The 17,739-nt window shown below is 44.6% G+C and overlaps 1 long non-coding RNA gene across 3 annotated transcripts; it reads left to right on the top strand.

Moving 5' to 3' along the window:
* Nucleotides 1-447: 447 nt before the first annotated feature.
* Nucleotides 448-17,673, top strand: LOC142600388 (uncharacterized). Of its 3 annotated transcripts, XR_012833851.1 has the most exons (5): nt 456-7,987; nt 8,793-9,077; nt 11,489-11,652; nt 12,478-12,532; nt 15,253-17,673. It is a non-coding gene; the product is annotated as an uncharacterized LOC142600388 (long non-coding RNA). The 3 variants fall into 3 exon arrangements; XR_012833849.1 differs by having other exon boundaries at nt 448-7,987; nt 8,793-11,652; XR_012833850.1 differs by having other exon boundaries at nt 448-7,987; nt 8,793-11,690.
* The last annotated feature ends 66 nt before the right edge of the window (nt 17,674-17,739 follow it).

The raw sequence follows: 17,739 nt of genomic DNA, 5'->3' as shown, positions 1-17,739 counted from the left end.
AAATTCAAACCCTCTAAGACCCAATAGGCTAATACAATAATGTCTCAATATTGAACAAGTGAAAAATATTTTCTACTCAATGACTCCTGAGCCTTCCACAACAGAGTTACCTAGGCAATTTACTCAGGTTATTCATGAGGAAGTTGTGATTAGCTGCGTGCTATTAATTGCTGAAACCCTCTAGTTTGCTGCTATTGTCCATAAGGGATAAAAAATCTTTTGCAGCCCAGTCCATTTCAAGCCCTACAATTTACACTCACTAAATTACTAGGACCAAAACTATATTCAGAAATTGTGCCATCCTACTCCGTGTGCTTCCTCACTCTGTTTCTTAGCATCTGTTTCCAAGCCTGTATTGGACAATTTCTTTACATGCAGAAAATAACATCTGTAAGACTTATCTTGATTTTTTTAAATGTTTATTCTCCTGTCACTGCTCAAAAAAAAAACCAAAACCAAAACAAATTACAAAGCTATGTACAAAGTGATATTGAGAAACCAAACGGTAATGCAAATTTACAAATCTTTCACACTCAATAGCTGTTTCTAGTACTCTGTCTTTGTCCTTAGGATTTAATTAAATCTCTCACAGAAAACAGAATTTGCTAGTACTTGACCTTTGTTTTCAGAGCCCCAAAACACAAAAGGCATTTAGAATCAATGACAATGCACAAAACACAACGCACTCCACTTAGTGCTCAGTGCAACACAATGCTCATCCTTTATATGGAGAGACCCTGGGTTAAAAAAGAATTCAAATTAAGCCACAGTATTCTTTTCTAGGTCACCCCTGAAGAATCACGACCACCACTCCAAGCTGATTATATATTATGCAGTCCACCTCTACATGACGCCCAACGCTCAAGTAATCTTTTTCTCTCTGTATAAACTATATCGCCCTCCACTCTTTATTTGCCTTCACTGATTTCCTTCCTGTCTCTTAACTCCTCACTTCAAGCTCCTCACCCTCTGCTTAAAGACCAAACATAATCTCCCCGCTCCCATTTCTGCTCCCGCTTCCCTTTCCTCCCAGCAGGGCCGCCCACTGCCTGCTTCGCTCCAGCAGCCTCTCCGCTTTTGTTTCCCAGCCACTCTCTCCTGCATCACTTTGGCTGCTCTTTACGCCACTTATATCCCTTTCCTACCTGCCTTTTTGCAGACATACTTCACGCTTTTTCTTTCTTTTCTCAAACCGACTTCTTGCTGGTTTTTTGTTTTCTTCTTCTTCGCTTTGGCAGAGATTAGGTGGATTTGTGATGAACAGTCACTAAAGAAAAAGTGAGTAAAATTTTAATTCTTGCAAAAGTCATTGAAAGACATCTGAAAATTAACACTCTTGGCTAAAATGAAAACTGATAGAAAGCTAATTAAGGGAAAACATGACATTCAGTGGCCTTGAACTGTGTAGAAAAAGGTCACAGAATGAGAAGCTACAGAGAATAATTTTGCTTCTGGTCATGTTAACAAGGGACAGTAACCCCCACACTAAATATATTCTATGAATTAGGAGCAGTTTCATCTCTGAAGCCCTTCTTAGCCCTTGCAGGGAGGCCCACAGTGGGAGAAAGGTGCGCTCTTCCCATCCGCCAGCCAGCCAGACCCGGAACATTTCCTCCTGTTACTCACCAGTCATTTACCGTCCGGCGAGCCGCAAGGAAGCCCAGTCTCAGCTTCTTCCCCACCCAGCGGCGGGCTACACCTCTCCCTGCTATTCATGCAGCTGGGGAAAGCTCGTCCACTTCTCTGAGCAAAAAAAAAGGTCTTTCTTGTGTCTTCTAGAGCAGTGTTGTTCAGCACGGCTTGCAGCCCCAGGGTTCACAGCTTGGCTTGTAGCTTAACTAGAACCTGGGCTTTTTTTTTTTTTTTTTTTTTTAATTTCTTGTGGGAGTGGAAGAAGCAACAAATACAAGCTAACATATTTGAGGGAAATATTTAAAATAATTTCAGTTATATTGCAACTGATGTTTTTGCTACTAGTGTTCTACAGACGGATCACCAGGTTCGCTTTGGGATTTTCATAGCCCCCATAATATTGCTCACACTTTTCACTGCCGAGGAGCCTCTTACAATTTATGGTTTCTGGGATGCCTGGTTTTGGCCCATACGGTACAAAACACATATTTTGAATCCTTCTGTAGGAAAAGCAGAAGATGTCCACAACTCATGAAAGCAAGAAAGACTGGGGGAGATGCAGTCCACAGACAGGGTGGCACTGGTCTCATTTCCATCGTCCCTGTTGGTTAAATTGGAAAAGAATATTTTTTTCAGCACTGATTATGCTCATAGGTCATTTACATAAATTCCCATAATCTCTGCACAAAATCTGAGCACTCGCTGTGGCCATATATATATATATATATATATATAGGGTGGAATCCACCTCTGCCTCTGCTGGGGCCTCTCCAGCGGCTCTGCTGGCAGGAGCTGCAGTGAGGATGTGTGAATCACTAAGGTGTTCCCAATTTCTGCAGGCTGTTTTACCAGCTGCCAGGCAAGTTGCAATGCTACAACCCCCTGCCTCAGGGACTCTTGCTCGTGGCCCTCTGCCGGGCTCTGTACAAGCAGGGGCCTGATTCCGCAGACGGATGAAGGAGGGAAAGGCAGATGTTCTCCCAAAGGAAAAAAAAAAAAAAAGCGCGAACTCGAGACACATCCTGTACCATGACTGCACATGCCGACAGAAAATACTCCACGTTACTCTGCTACAGACGCTGCCTCTCCGGGGCTTGCTTTTCCTTTGATTTTCCTATGACCAGAAATATCAAATAACAAATTGGGACTCAAAACCTGTACCTACCCCTGAAGCCCTCTGCATTCAACAGAAACCAGTAAAAAGCTAGTTTTCTCCAGGATTTTTATGGTAATCTATTAAGCTATTTTCAGATTGCTTCTCTGGCAAGAATAGCCAGAGAATGTCAAGTCCTCCGGTACGTGGCTGTACCCTTCATTTCTCTGTGAGATACATTTCCAGGCAAGTACACAGGCCTCGACAACGACATCAAATGTTCAGATCAAGAAATGTTATGTCCAAGAGGTAGATAATTTCCTCCCCTGCTGTGTCCATAAACAGGACAATATTCTACAGTCCAGCTCCTCTGCTTCTTCCCATCACATACGCCAGTCACCGTTGTTTTCGTTATTCTGTCTTTGTCCAGAGTTTTGACCTCTGATTGACTTTGAAGTTTACATATGAGGAAAAACAGTCAGGCAGCTGCTAAAACAAGCGAGGAGAGATCAAACAGTTCTGAAAGAATTAAAAACAAACAACTTTTATCTTTTTCTTTTGTGTTTACCAATACATTAACAGATCCAGATAGATGGAGAGATACCCAAACGCACATACATATATTTAAATGATAACATTAAAAAATTACATTAAAGGAATATTGTTTAGATTAGCACAGCCGAACATTGAAGGATAAGGAAATTAGGAAAATTAGGAAATACCAGATTAAGATTGCTATGCTAATTTCTTTCTGCCACTGGGTGTGATTATCCTGTGTTGTACAGAATGAGGCATGCATCCTGTGGGAAAGTCTAAAATATGACTGTGTCATGGAAGGGTTTGTAAGAAAACCTATGCACATGGGGAGGGACAAAAAAAGATTACCCAGAGAGTCTTAAATCTGCTGGTTTCTAATGTATCAGGAACTGACGCTGTAGCTTAAATGACACTAATGACTGGGGCATAGGGAATCGGATGTCCTAGCTTGTTTTTTCGGGAGAAAAAAGCTAGACGAGGGCAGCCCCCTGCGACACGGATAGATAAACACAGGTTCTTGCCATTTATTCAGTAACAAAAGCTGTCATTGCAGGCATTTATTTTGTCAGCTTTGGAGTGGAGGTACAATGTCGGGAGTTGTTTGGTCCTGATCCTGAAGCTGGACAACCGATTAGTAGAAATCAGGTTTTGTTTCCTCTACCTTACTAAACCTTCCTAACCCTCTTCTCTATTAAATCCGGTCCAGAAATTTCATCCTCCTTTTGCTGTACAGTTTCTCCTAATGCTTCATCGCCTATTACTGTTTCAGTGAGAAGTTGGGTCTTTAAAACAGTGATGTTGTCCAATTACTATATTGGCAGACTGCCTTGACCTTTCCTGGAGAAACCAAGAAGCAAAAAGCAGTGGTAGTTCCCAACAGTTGCCATTTTAATGAATCTCACACAGAAATTCACAGGACACAGGAAAATTTTTGTCCCTGAGATGAATTACTTTGACTTCCAAAGGCCTGCCGAAAACAATAAAGATGTTAAACTTCCCAAAAGATGTTAAATTTCCCAAATACTTAAAAGAAAAAAAATTCTACAGATATCATACAAGTATGAATAATAATCTAAACCAGAATGTTTTTATTGAAAATAAAGCTCTACTTGCTTCCTTAGAAGCTTCCTTTTTTCCAATTTAGTAAGATTACACTGGCCTGTATAATCTGAACTCTGAAGTGCTCTGTAACTTGGGATAGAGGCAAACCTGTCCAGGCATCCTCTTGCTCTTGGACATTGCATATACAGTTAATTTCCACAGCCAGCTAATTCAAATCTGCTTTATTAAATGCTTAAATGTACTAATTTATAGAATATAAATCCTACCAAATGACAACTCTCTGCATGTCATTTTGCCTCTCTGCCATAAATAATCCATTGTCTCTCATATAGGCCAAACCTGTGACCTTAAAAAATTATAAAAGGAGTAAGTTTGGATAAATGGAAATACGTTTTCCCGTGTGTGTTTTTTTAATGCTGAATTTCACAGATTGTTACGATAGGCTTTGTAGAGCAGAGTATCGCTCTAAACAGAAGTAGAGTATCTTTTCTGTATTAGCTTCACAGCTGAAGCAGCGTGTGTACAGCTATCTTCTCCATCTATCCCTTGGGCATAAAGGCAGTAAAAGAATTCCTAAAGAAGGGAAGGAAATTGCATTGGTCAAGATCAAATTGCAGGCATGCATGATTTGATGTCCCAATGACTGTCCACCAGATACGGCTGCAGGAGATTCGCCAAGATGTTAATGGTCCTGAGGACTGGAGTTCGGCGGTTAGCAAACATCTCCTCAGTTTCATTCCTCAGTGGAATGAAAGTTATGACAGCTGCAAAGAGTGCTCGTCTCAGTTGAATGTGCAACAGGGAGCAGCGCTGAGAGAAAACCTGATCTTAAATGACAATCTCTGCTTGCAAACAGTAGCTATTGGTAGCGTTGCTGCAGAGATAGGAAGTGTAACTCCACAGCGTCGCTATGTGGAGTCAGTACAGGACTCCAAGGTTAACTTTGCAGATTGAAATCAACTCAGACTCTAGAGGAGGACATAATTTTGAATAGCTCTTTCCACTTTTGAAAGTGTGAGATTGTATCATGGAGACAGTCTCACATCGCACGGTGAAGTCCTTGTGTAAAATGACTCAAAGCTGCATTTCATAGTCTTTGCATGGAAGTCTGCAGACATAAACTTTGCGTCTTGCAAGTTGCAAGATGTCATTTGTCACCTCTCGTCTCTGGACATAAGAGCCAACAAATGGAGAGGCTACTTTGTTTACTGCTGTCTGAGGCAAAGAGGTCAGTCAACAGTCCATTAAAAAGACGTAAGGTGAATAAAATAGCCTAAGCACAGAAGCCTCTTCTAATCTGACTTCTGCTAAGCAAGCCTGCTATTCATCACCCCAGTGCTAAGCAGCATACATAATGAGAAGAAATATTTCTCCACACAGGACAGAAAATTTTCTCACTTGGATAGCTAGGATTTCATCCCAGATATTAAGAAAACTCTGACCACACTAACTGCTATCTGCATAGATCTGCTGCTCATGGAGGGAGCAATAGCCTCGTGCTAGCCAAATAAGTACTGTCCAGTTGGTCAATAATATGGACTTTCTCTCTGATATTTCTTTCCACCAGACTGAGAAGAATCCTTCTAAACATATGTTAAAACATCAGATTTGTTGTATACATTATTGTGGAAATTGTACACATGGGCTTGAATTCTGCTTTTGGATGAAGAAGGTTAGACTGCAGAGGGAATACTGGGAATTATCCAGTAGTTATCACACATAAGCTGGCTTATTGAAGCATGGAGGTGTTGTGATCAGCATTTCCCACAGGCACCAGTGAAAAGTCAAGTCCTTTTCCTGTGATAATCTTAATTTCCTACCGATATTCTTCTGAAATAAAATATGGTAGCTAATGTTCATCCACAGCCTATATCTACGATTGTTTCAGTTTCCTCTCTGTATAAAACTACACAGAAAAAAAAAATCCAGGATGAGATACGTGAATTACTTTCTTTGCTGAAGATACTGTTATCTTTGCTATGATATTTCTAGGCAGAGTTCTTGGAAACAAATCTAAGTTCAAATAACAATAAGTAACACTGAGAAAAAATAAAGATATCAAAACAGCAGAATTAATGAACTGCAATGGTCAAAAGCTGAATCTTCATCAGGAATACATCCAGATGCCTGAAAATAGCGTGCGCTTCAAAGCTCTGTGCATCTGTATAGAGGGTAAGCAGTAAGAGTCATGCCGTGGCCCATGTGTAATTGCTAGCAGTTCCTGTATCTCCGAAGCATGCTGTCCAGTGATCTCAGTTGATCAAACTGTTAAGCACTTTTCTCCAAAAGCGAGAGAACCTGACAGAAGCCTGGAGCTCAACCTGGAGTAGGCTGGATGAGTTGTGAGGTGGGGAGTGCAGCTGCTGATCCTGTTTTTGTTTCGCCTGCTGCTTGCAAGGAGTTATTTATCCTGCTACACTTCACAGGCTGCTCCAACTTGCCATAAGGCTTTTCCTTCTTTCTCCAGCATTCAAAAGAGGCAGGACTGTAAATTGTCTTCTCTGATTGCTTTGAATTGCATTTGCCTGCCGTATTTTGTGTAAGAGTACCCCATAGTGACCAAGGATCTTGGGGTGGCTTTATCGGGCAGGCAGCATTGCTGCGCCTGTCCCTTCCCGTGTGCAGCACCCCTTGGGGAGCACGTACCAGCGAGCAGCTCTGCCCCCAGCACCAGTGAAGCTCTTGGGGCTCCCCTGCTGCAAAAGCAGCGGAGGAAAACCCCGCTCACCTGCCCTTGCAGGGGATTCACAGCCGGCAGAAAGGGTCACTGGTGAGGAACCTACACAGCGGGGAGGCCACCCTCTGAGCGAAAAATCTCCTTGGACACTTGGAAACATTTTGTTTCTGACTGCCAGGGAAAATACTGACATTTATGTTTGGTACTGGTGCCAAGGTAAATTTTGGCTTGCTTATGCTGAGGAACTTTCTGACTTGGAGAGAGAAGAAAAAGAAAGCAGGTAGGCCACAAGGCTCCTTGCTGCCTTTTATTTTGCCCACCTCTGGGCTGCTGCCCTTCTCCTTACTCTGCAGCAATTCACGTGGGAGGAGGAAGAAGCGACTGCGGCAGCAAAGCACGGCAATGCACAACAGAAACTGGAAACATTGGAGCATGGTGACCAGCAACTTTGCCGGGAGCTGGGGATAATAGCCAGGGCACGGTAACCCGCACTAACAGCTGGGAAAACTACTTGATGTGCTTCCAGGTTTGCCAGCCTGTCCTCCTCTTACACCTTCCCGGGGAAAGGCGTGGAGCTGCTGCTTGCGCTCAGCCCAGCCGTGCACCTTGAAAGAGTTTCTCTGTACGCTGAATACTTGCCTCTGGGAGGTGAAGAATTTTGGTTTGCATAAATAGTTCATATTTTATTATTATAACTTACCCAATCATAAATTGCATTCATTATTTATGTTATTATAATAAGGTGTTATGTAGTTTACATAAATACATTTGATTCTCTCCTATTTGCACTGCTGGCTTTGCTTTCCTAGGGAAGAATTCTTGTTTTGGGAAAGTATATATCCACCCTCAGAGGAATCACCAAAGGCTTGAGACCCAAACACTGTCCTCCTGCACTGTACAAAGTGAGGAAGAGGCCACTGGTGATTATTCTCTTGGGCTGAACTGAGGATGAGCAACAAAATCTGAGGAGCACAGCCTGAAAAGGGGTGAGTTTGTCTGCTCTCTCATCCAGGTCTCCACTCTCTTACAGAAGATGTTGGGTTGGGTCAGTTTCTGTGTAGACAAGCTTTTTCTGAAGGGAGCTTAGCCTGGGACACTGGGGTACCTGAGAACAACTGCTGAGCAAAGAATATTCACCGCTTAAGTTTGAGCAAAATACTGTTTACCCCTTTCTCACTCGTTCGCCTCTCCCATTTCCCTGTTTCTCACTGGAGGCGATGGCTGCCCGAGGCTTGGGAGTACAGCAGATCCTGCAGCTGCTACGGCTGTCGGACCGGGAACAGCACACCGAGACCCACAGAGCGGCCACCACACACCCAGGACTCTTGGAAATCTGCTCTCTTTGCTGCCTGGCCCTGTTACCATGCCCAAAGCCCCTTACACACAGGGAGATGCCACTGCATGGTCTGACCTTCTTCACTCACATATCCCACCCTGACTAGGGCACTGTCATTTACTTCCAGCTGCCACTGCACAGCATGCTTATGCATAGCCGGAGCCGATCCCCTTCTTACCACCACCATGTCACTGCTTTGAGATATGAGCAGAGGACCCCTATGGATACCTGCAGAGGGAGGTCTCTAATTGTGGTTTCTGGTCTTAGCTGTGCTGGTGCCAGCACAAGTGTCTTTCATTCACAGAAAGGGAAGCGGCTCAGCAACTAGACCCGTAGCTGCCTGGGCTCGGCAAGTCTCAGGGGCTGTTGGCACTCAGACTTGCCTTTCTCTGGGTGTCTGGCCCCCTCCTGCTTGCCCACAGCTCTTTTTTCAGTCTTGGTTGTCTTCTTTGCAGGGGAGACCAGGAGGCTTGGGCCAACTTGTCCTGCTTACACTGGGTGAAGTGGCTTGGGCTCTGGTTCATCAGGAGTGGTTTCTGCATATCTGCAAGGTTCCTTACTCATCGCAGACACCACCACCCATGGTGAAACCCCATGTCCTCACAGTGGACCATGAGGGAAGCTACAGCTTGCCACTGGCCATGCCAGATTCCTCAGCAAGACACTTGCAGGCAAGAGCAGGAGAGCTCAGGAAGGGCAGCCAAGCTAAACAGCTCTGGGCACGGCACCCACTTGTGAAGGTAACTCTGACCTGACTCCCCATGCTTGTGTTTTTTGAGTCCTCCCAGTTTTAAATCTGACATACAAGATTTTCTGGACCTGTCTATGCCAGCTTCATAGCGAATACACCGTGGATCCAACCCACCTAGCATCAGACCTGTTGTGCACTGGCTGCTGCTATGGAGGCTCACCTTTCCGATCGGGAGCCGGATGCTTTTGTCCATGGACTTGTGCCTTACGATGGCCTTGAAGCCAATGTGCTGAGGGTTGTTTCTACTGCACGAAGAAATTTGTGGTGGATCCGCTTTTTCCCTGAGTTAGTTACAATTTTGTTTCCTCAGACCCAGAGCAGAAGCCAAACAGCAGGAGGCAGCTCCTTTGTGTGTCCCCACCAGCTCCTGCCAGCCAGAGCTCATCTGAAGATGCTCTTCATTTCACTTTTCCTCAGAGCCATGATTTCCTCCCAGACCACACGATTGAATATTCTCTTGTTGCCTCATCTCTCAGATTCTCCTGTCTTGTCCGCTTTTCTTTCATGTATTTCCAACATGCACCGAACACTGGCCGTAGTAGTTTCTTCTCTCATAGGTGTCTTGTATGTCTGCTCTGCTACGGGCATTGACTTGCTCCGGTGTTTGGGATGGAGATTGCTACTGATTGTATGGTCATGGAGATCCCTTTTCATGGAACTATCTTAAATGAGGGACAGCGGTTAGTTTGAAGTATAAAATAGCCAAGTTCTTTGAAGAAATCAGCTCCTAATTGTCACAGACTGCTCACCCAAAGTTAAAAGAAACTTTTCACTTTGATCCTCCTGTTCTATTTCACATATAGGGATGACAATCCTTCACTTCACTGGTCTATTAGAAAGATAAACATATGTGAAGCTCTCAGATATTAAAATAGTGAGAGGCATAGAAAAGCCTAGGAAGAAGCTAATATTTTGCACTTTGGAAATGGGGCTAGGGTCAGGGGAAGATCTGATGCAGAAAAACTCAGTTCTACCATAACCTCTTCTTTCTTTTCATGCCAAACATTCAGCCCACCTCCCGATATCACAGGACATGGGAGAATGACTAGGGTAGAAGCGATTGCATCGCCTTCACCCGATTACAGCAGCAGAGATCCCTTATTCACCGGGGAGAATCTACTGTGGGAATCTCCAGTCAGTTTAAGTTCACGCTCTCCTTATGCGTGCATAAGCAGAACAAACTTGGCAGGCTGAACAGTCTGTCCCTTAGGAATATTGACAGATGACTGTAAACTCAATTACCTTGCTTTTTCATTCCAGTCGGGTTATTTGCGCTGTGTACTAAGTACATCAGCATCTGGAGTCACTTTGAACAACAGGAGAAAGCATTTTCCGGTGTCAGAAAAAGAATTTTGTACAGTATTTATAACTTGCAAAAAGTCAGGGGGGTGGCTGTGCTTTGTTTCCCACCATCCTGAAAAAAACCCTACATAAACCAAAACCTATGTAGAAGGTTCATTATCTCCAAGGGTGGTGTTTTGGGTTTGGGTTTTTTTTTGGGGGGGGGGGAGGTATAGCTAAATGGCTGATAGCCATTTTGCCTATGAGCCTGTAAAACTGAAAGATGTAAAACCAGCTCCTGAATTTTCCTTACCATTTTCCCCACCACCATCTTCACTATCCATTAACCCAGCTCATTACTGAAAGCTGAAAACACAAAAGAAGTAAACATTAGTTAATGAGGTTTGCACCTGGGGGTGGTAAACAAAGCTGCTCTCCGTGCCTGTGAGCTCTTGAAAGGAAACTTGCTGCTGTACGGACGCAAATCTCAGCACAGAAAGGACAGGTCTGGCTGGGGTAGGGTATGTGTGCAGAGAATGGGAAGAGTATTTTCATTTTTCCAATTTCATAATGAGACAGGGAATGATGAGGAACAAAATCTTTCCTGAATTTGTCCCTCCAATTAAAAAATACGTATTTGCCTTATCTTTGTTTTCATTGTAGCTAGAAGCAGAAATTGATGCTAATCTGATTCCTTACTCTGTCATTTGGGACGTTTCAAATCCGTATTTTTCATGCTGGGGTTTTGCCTCAAACACAGAGAATCGAGACTTTGTCTTGGACTTAAAGAATCAAGACTTTGTCTGAAATGTGATAATATGGCGCACACTAAACAAAACAAGTCTTTGTGTACCATTGTTATCAAAACATTATAGCACCAGGAAATAGCTAGACGCGGACTTTCCTTTGCTAGTTAACTGCTACTATAGATCTGTTAAAGTTCAACTCATTTTACTTTTAAACCCTATTGCAGTAGCTGAATGCTTTGGCAAAGAAATAAACAGCCTATAAGACGGTTCTTTACAGAATAGTAATGCACGTATTAAATCAGTATATTTTCACCTTACCGTTTCCTTCAATCCATGCTTCTCTGAATGTGACTTTCACTCTTGTGCCCAGGCGTGACCGACCGACCTCCCGCCTGCCCAGAGGAGCATCACCAGGGAGCAGGCAGGAGCAACCCCCCCCAGCAAACCGGCCCCTTCAGGGCCAGGCTCGCCCCGTCGGGCATCGGTCACCAGAGCCAGGCTCAGTCCCCATCTTGAAGATGCTGCTGTGGGCTGGTCAGTGGAAGAAACGTGCTGCACGGTTAATTTCCATGGTAGGGTCTGCTCTCTCTTTCGGTGCTTTCCCCTGGGCAGGGCTATGGTCTGAAAGGAAAGCAAGCCCTGCAAAAGCAGACCTCCCTAGGCATACATTCAGGGATGGATTTTCTTCTTCTCTTCTTCTGGCGCTCAAATCAGGGTGAGGATTAACTCCACTGAAGACAATGGAGCCAAACCAACACAAGTCAAAGGAGAATCAGACTGTAGCTCTAAGAAACATCTATTCCTATTACTTCCCAGACTTTTATTGCTGCAAATATATAAATCTTTGTATTAACTGACTTCAAAGATCATAAAGCCCTAATTGTGTATGCAGACTAGTAGTTATGCAGTGTGCTGCTGATGCATAAAACACGCATAGATAGTACACAAAATACACTCAGCCTGGGCTTAAATTTAGCTTCAACCACACAAAAGATATCTTTATAACTAAGAATGATGGGAAGAAAGATCTCATTCCAGACCAGATGAACAACTCATTTTTTCACTGATCCTGGATTTGGCTGACCTGACTTAAATCTGACCTAAGACATTTCTTAGTGCTTTGGAAATTGCATCAACATACTTGGGTTGGAGATGCCACAGTCAGGGGGGAAAAAAAAAAAAAGGATGATTCTATTTTTAAAATTCTGCTGTTCCTTTTTAAAATAGAACAGTGCAACATTGCTTTTCCTATAGTTGTAATTTTTCAGGCTAAGCAAACTCCAGTAATTTCAAAGGCAGTGGGAACAAGGGGTCACTTGGGGCCAGCCAGAAAAAAATTAACTCTTTGTTCTTTTCCAGTAAAAGCTTTTGTCATGTTGTTATTGTTGAAAAGAGTCAGCTTATAAATGAAAAGGTAAGCTTTTCCTTGCAAGCAAGAACAAACTGAAAAAAATATGCAGCAGTAGCGGTCTCAGAGGTGTACGAGAACGTTAATGAGGGGAAAGAAACACCAAGGGCAATTCAGCTATGCGTTTGCTCAGTACTAATGCAGGACTAGATTTTGCTAAATAGTGCCTGTCACTAGATAGCTGGTGCCAACAGGAGACGGCCAGGAGCTACGAACACCTTTCAGCAGCAGGAGGCTATGAGCAATGGCAGCGTACAAGCTTTTCCTGACATTACCGTCAGTGCTGAGAACTCCAAAGCCTTTCCCTAATAACATACAGCTGGAAGTCTTCAGATTTAAAGGGAAGAAAGCCACGTTCCAGCAGCATGACCTGACACCCTTGAATACTTAACATGAATAGTATAGATCCTTGTTTCATGATTGTTTTGTATCAGAGAAGCTAAATATGCTTCATAAAACAAATCCTTTGTGAGCTAGTGTGTTAGGTGAATTTTAAATCACACATTTTATACCAATACCCAAATAACCCCAAAACACTGAAAACCCCAAGCACAGGTAGGTGGGCTGTCATTGCCATTAGGATGTGTTTAGCTGAAGGATGGACTCACGGCCTGAATTCACACCTTTGAGCGTTGGCCATGCCACAGATAAAGTCCCTTGGAGTAAAACGCTGTCCTTACTTGACCTGTCAGCTGCAGCTCAGGTTTGCTGATTCCAATGGGGGCTCAATTCACATTTATCTAAAAGTTATCGGCCATCTCCCTGGTAAGTCATACGGTAGATGAATTTTTTCCCTAATACTTTTTAAGTATGGGAATGGCATTAAAAACCCCAAACAAATCCCAAGTGGCTTCCAACTGGGTGAAGCAATGATAGTTTGGAACTGGAAAGGCTTGGTCTCTCTAGTTTGAGAGCCAAACTGGGGAAGCTGGGATAGACATTCAGGCTTTGAAAACACCGGCTATCTTCTGTTTGTTTGTATCTACATTTACGTTGGGATAAACAGCTCTCAGCAGAAGAAAATGCAATTCATTTAAGTATTTCAGCCAAAGGACAGCAATTAGAACAATAAGGCACTCCTTTCCCTACCTTCAAAGCATTTGCTAGTATCAACAGCAGACCTGAGACCAAGTCCTGAGGCTTAAATGCCTTCCAACTAAGCCAACTTGACACTTCAGAGATCTGCTATTTGCGTTAGACATTGTGAAATGTTACAAACATTTTCTAGTTAGAGCCTTTTTGTCCCATTGGTTATGGAATGGAAGTTACTTTGGTACACTGCAAGGATGTCGCAAAGTCCTTCTTGAGCAATGAGCTTCTTCAGACTGTAACTGAAGAGTGTGATCAGTGGATAGACCGGACACTAATAAATCTTTAGTCTCGGGCCATCCCAACAGTTCGGCTGTGCCCTCTGAAACATCCACAGTTCCTTAGTTGTCAGGAAATGTGTTGCCTTACTAAACCACGTAAATGTTTAATGATATTTTAACTTAAACAGCGCTAAGCATGCATTGTTTCTAGGAAAAAAAAAACCCAGATGTAAGGATTAGAAGTAAAAACCCCTTGGTGGTCTGGAAGTGTATACCAGGAAGGAATACCCTATAGTTAAAACTTACAGTAGCTCCTCGTGTTGGTGTTGACAAAACCAAAGGGAGCCTTCTCCAGTGTTCCTGAGATTTCCTCAAGTTGATCAGAACACACAGAACCCTTTCAGCAAAAATCTCTTTTACTTTATAAACAAATGTTTGTGGTATATAAACTATTATAAAGAATAATTTTTAAAGGCTCAGCCAAATATGAATGTATTACATGGTTTAAAAATGCTAAAGATAACTTTTAAAAAAGAATGGTGTGTTTGATTTATGCAGTACCATTTGATTAATGCAGTAATATGTTTTGATCCTCACTGGGTTCTAAAGCGCATAAAGAGCATTTTTTCACCTTTCTGTCTCAGTATAGATAATATAGTTTACAGCAGTGAGAGTCAGTGCAGAGAATTAAGAGACAAGACAGTTAATAGTGTTTAATTCTGCTCTTGCTTCATTGGCAGAGCTGCAGCAAGTAATTCCACTGGGTTTGATTCAGATTTTCTGCCAGTGATAGTTGAGCACTTTTGTAAAATATTTTAAAATTTGGGGTGGAAAACTGCAATAGAAAGGTTAATTGTTCCTTTTGTGTCTGCTACTGGAAAAGCTCTCCTGCTAAAGGAAAAAAAAAAAAAAATCAGTGCCTTCTTTTTTCTTCCTTTAATACTTTTCAAGTATTTCTAAATTTTCACTTTTGGATTTTGTTTCTCACAAAGCTGCTTAAATATTGTGCCATAGTTACATTTGTGAATACCCCTAACTGGTGAGATCAAGTAGCTCAATGCAGACTGTTTGTCATGTTCAAAGACTGCAGCTCCATCCTACATGAAACAATTCCCTGACAATCTAGTCACCTCGGGCAACGGCTATTTTGAATAACCTAAATAGCACCAGACCATCAGTCAGATGAGAAATATGCAAAGAAAAAACCTGAAGATATTTTAAGGAGCTGTAGTTTGGGACACAGTAGATATGGCTTTAGGACTTCTAGTATCAGATCAGAAGGTTGCAGGCAAATACTGTAAAACAGTTTGGTAAAAAATGTTAACTTTGTGCAGGTGGACCTTGGGCTTGTTCTGATACTGTCAGAACAAGTTTCATCAGCCAGTTCTTGACTTCCTGTTGTTTTTTCATCTCCAGGTCACTGTCACCAGTCACGGCTGTCCTTTAACTGGAGATTCAAGTCAAAGCCTCTTTAATCTCTGCACTGCAGCCCTTCCCAGCTACCTACTTCCCTTTGCCTTGGATGTCTTACACGGTCTGCTTTTGACCTCTTTTGCATCCACCCTTTGTCTCCATCCTCACATGCTGAAGGCACCGAAGAGATGATCACAGAGCTGGGTTTCTATCAGTAAAGAGGCACCCTAGAAGTCAGATGCAGCCTTTGTGTTTCCCTAGCCCTGCCTGCCAAAATCCAGCCTGCATCCAGCTGAGGAGCTGGACGCATGTTGGCAGCGTACATCATGATGGAGTTTACAATGCCATTTCCATGCGGATATCGTGGGGTGGACACCAAAGAGACTGGAGCGGTGCAGGGGCAAATCTTTGAAGTGTGACTACAAGAAATCTAGTGATAGGAACAGATGGTGTGATGCAGTAGTGTGCTGCTGGTTCCCGAGGAGACCGGCTCTATCCAAAGCGGGTACATTGGCAACTTGAGGGCAGACTTCCCTTCGCGTGAGCCTAAATTTCTCATCAGAGAAAAAAAAAGGGGTGGTGAGTGGGCCGTCCTAGGAGATGCAGCCACAGAGGAGAAAGGTAGGCAGGCAGTGCCTTCTCTGTCCTCGGGTGTTGCTTACAGGAGGACTTCAAGGTAAAAAAAAAAAAAAAAAAAAATTCTGCCTCTGGCCCAAGTGAGGAAGCCTATTTGAGAGCTCTTTTCTGCTTGTGTTTTTGTTTGTTTGTTTGTTTTACTTCTTTTGTGGGGTGCTCTGGTTTTCTGGGCCCGTTGCCAGGGGTTGCGTGCTTTGCCAAGCGGCAGCCTCGCGTTCTCGGGCAGGCAACATCCTGGTTCCACCCTATCCTGAACGGGGTGTGCTCACACGCACGCATGTACCGTCAAGCACACTTTCTTTCAGACAGATGTTCGGTGAAGAGAAGTTAAGCTAAACCTGCATTTCTGCCGTGAACTGTCCTTAGTTAGCGTACCGGCAGCTATAAAAAAGAGCTGTAGCTTGACATAGCAGTGTTGTACCCTTTGGAGAGATCCCAGGAGAAGAGGTGCTTGGGCAGACGTGCAGAGGCCCTTTCCACGGTCAGGTTCACAGTATCTCCTCAGGGAGCATTTGCTGTCGCTATATTGTGGCATACTTTGATTTGAATGAGAAGGGACTTCAACCGATTAGAAATTATGTAGATCACCGTCACATTCTCTGGCAGAGCAGAGATTTCACCTGTGCACGATCTCTCACTGACATTTACTATCACCACGGCTGGCCCAGGCAGGGAAGGAGCAAACTAGCGATGCAAGGGTCTAAATAGAAAGGAAAATGGTTACTTACCCGCATAGTAGAGAAGAAGATAAGAACTGCTTAAATTTTACAACAGCGCCTCAGGTCAGGGATGCATAATTCAGGGGAAAGATGGTAAATTTGCAGCGGTGAAAGCCAGGGAGCAGGACAAGGCCACTGGGCAGACGAGGGCTGAGATCCGCAAGCGTGCACTTGCCCAGGGCAGCCATGAGCGGCGGCCAGGTTGCTCCTCGCCCCTGCAGGAGTGGGGGTGGGTGTGGGGGGGGGGGCTCACCAAAGGGTAAGCGCAACCAGCTTGTTCGGGGGAATGAAACTCACTCCCGTTAATGCCACGGGTCTCCCCACCCCCAGCAGAAGCGGTGCCACCTTTGCCAGGCGGCAGCTGGGCCTCCGAGGTTCCCGGGGAGATGGCAGCCCACACCGGCCCCGCAGAGCAGTCAGAGCCCGGTGACTTGGTCGCCCGGGCTCTCCCCCGCGGCAGCACACGCCGACCGGTGCCCAGGCACCTAGAAGCATCCCCCCGGGCACCGAGAGGCACCCCCGTCCCCCCGGCAGGAGCGCTGCGGGCGGAGCTGCCCCCCGCCCGGCCGGGCCGCCCGCGCAGGCGAGCGCGGAGGGGCAGCGCGGGAGCCGCTAGGCGGCGCTGCGGCTGCGCGGGTGCCGCTGCCGGGCCCGGCCGGGGCGCGCGCCCGAGAGACCGGTGCGTCAGCAGAGGTGTTACACGTTTGGAGGGGTTTTTGTTTTGTTTTGTTTCCTCATGAGGCATTGACGGTTGTGGGGAGCTGTGAAAATCTAGTAAAACGACATTATATATTAAAAAAACCCAAAACCACACGTCATGTTTTTAGGCACAGAGGAAAGGTTTCGTGGGAGGATGACGTCCTTGGCGCTGCTTGCGTGTGCAAATGAATCGCCGATAACCGCGTCCCTTTCCCGCGGGACGTCGGGCAGTGGGGGTACGGCCAGGCTCGCAGGGCCGGCGGGCACCGCCGAGGGATCCCCCCTGGCTGCCAAGGGCCTCCCCTGGGAGCGCTGTAAGAACGTCTGAATGTGGTCAGAGGGCTAGAGCACCTCTCCGATGAGGACAGGCTGGGAGAGTTGGGGCTGTTCAGCCTGGAGAAGAGAAGGCTCCGGGGAGATCTAATTGTGGCTTTCC

This window comes from Balearica regulorum, chromosome 2 (genome assembly GCF_011004875.1).
Source record: "Balearica regulorum gibbericeps isolate bBalReg1 chromosome 2, bBalReg1.pri, whole genome shotgun sequence".
Classification (NCBI taxonomy): domain Eukaryota; kingdom Metazoa; phylum Chordata; class Aves; order Gruiformes; family Gruidae; genus Balearica; species Balearica regulorum.
This window is presented reverse-complemented; position numbering and strand designations above follow the sequence as displayed.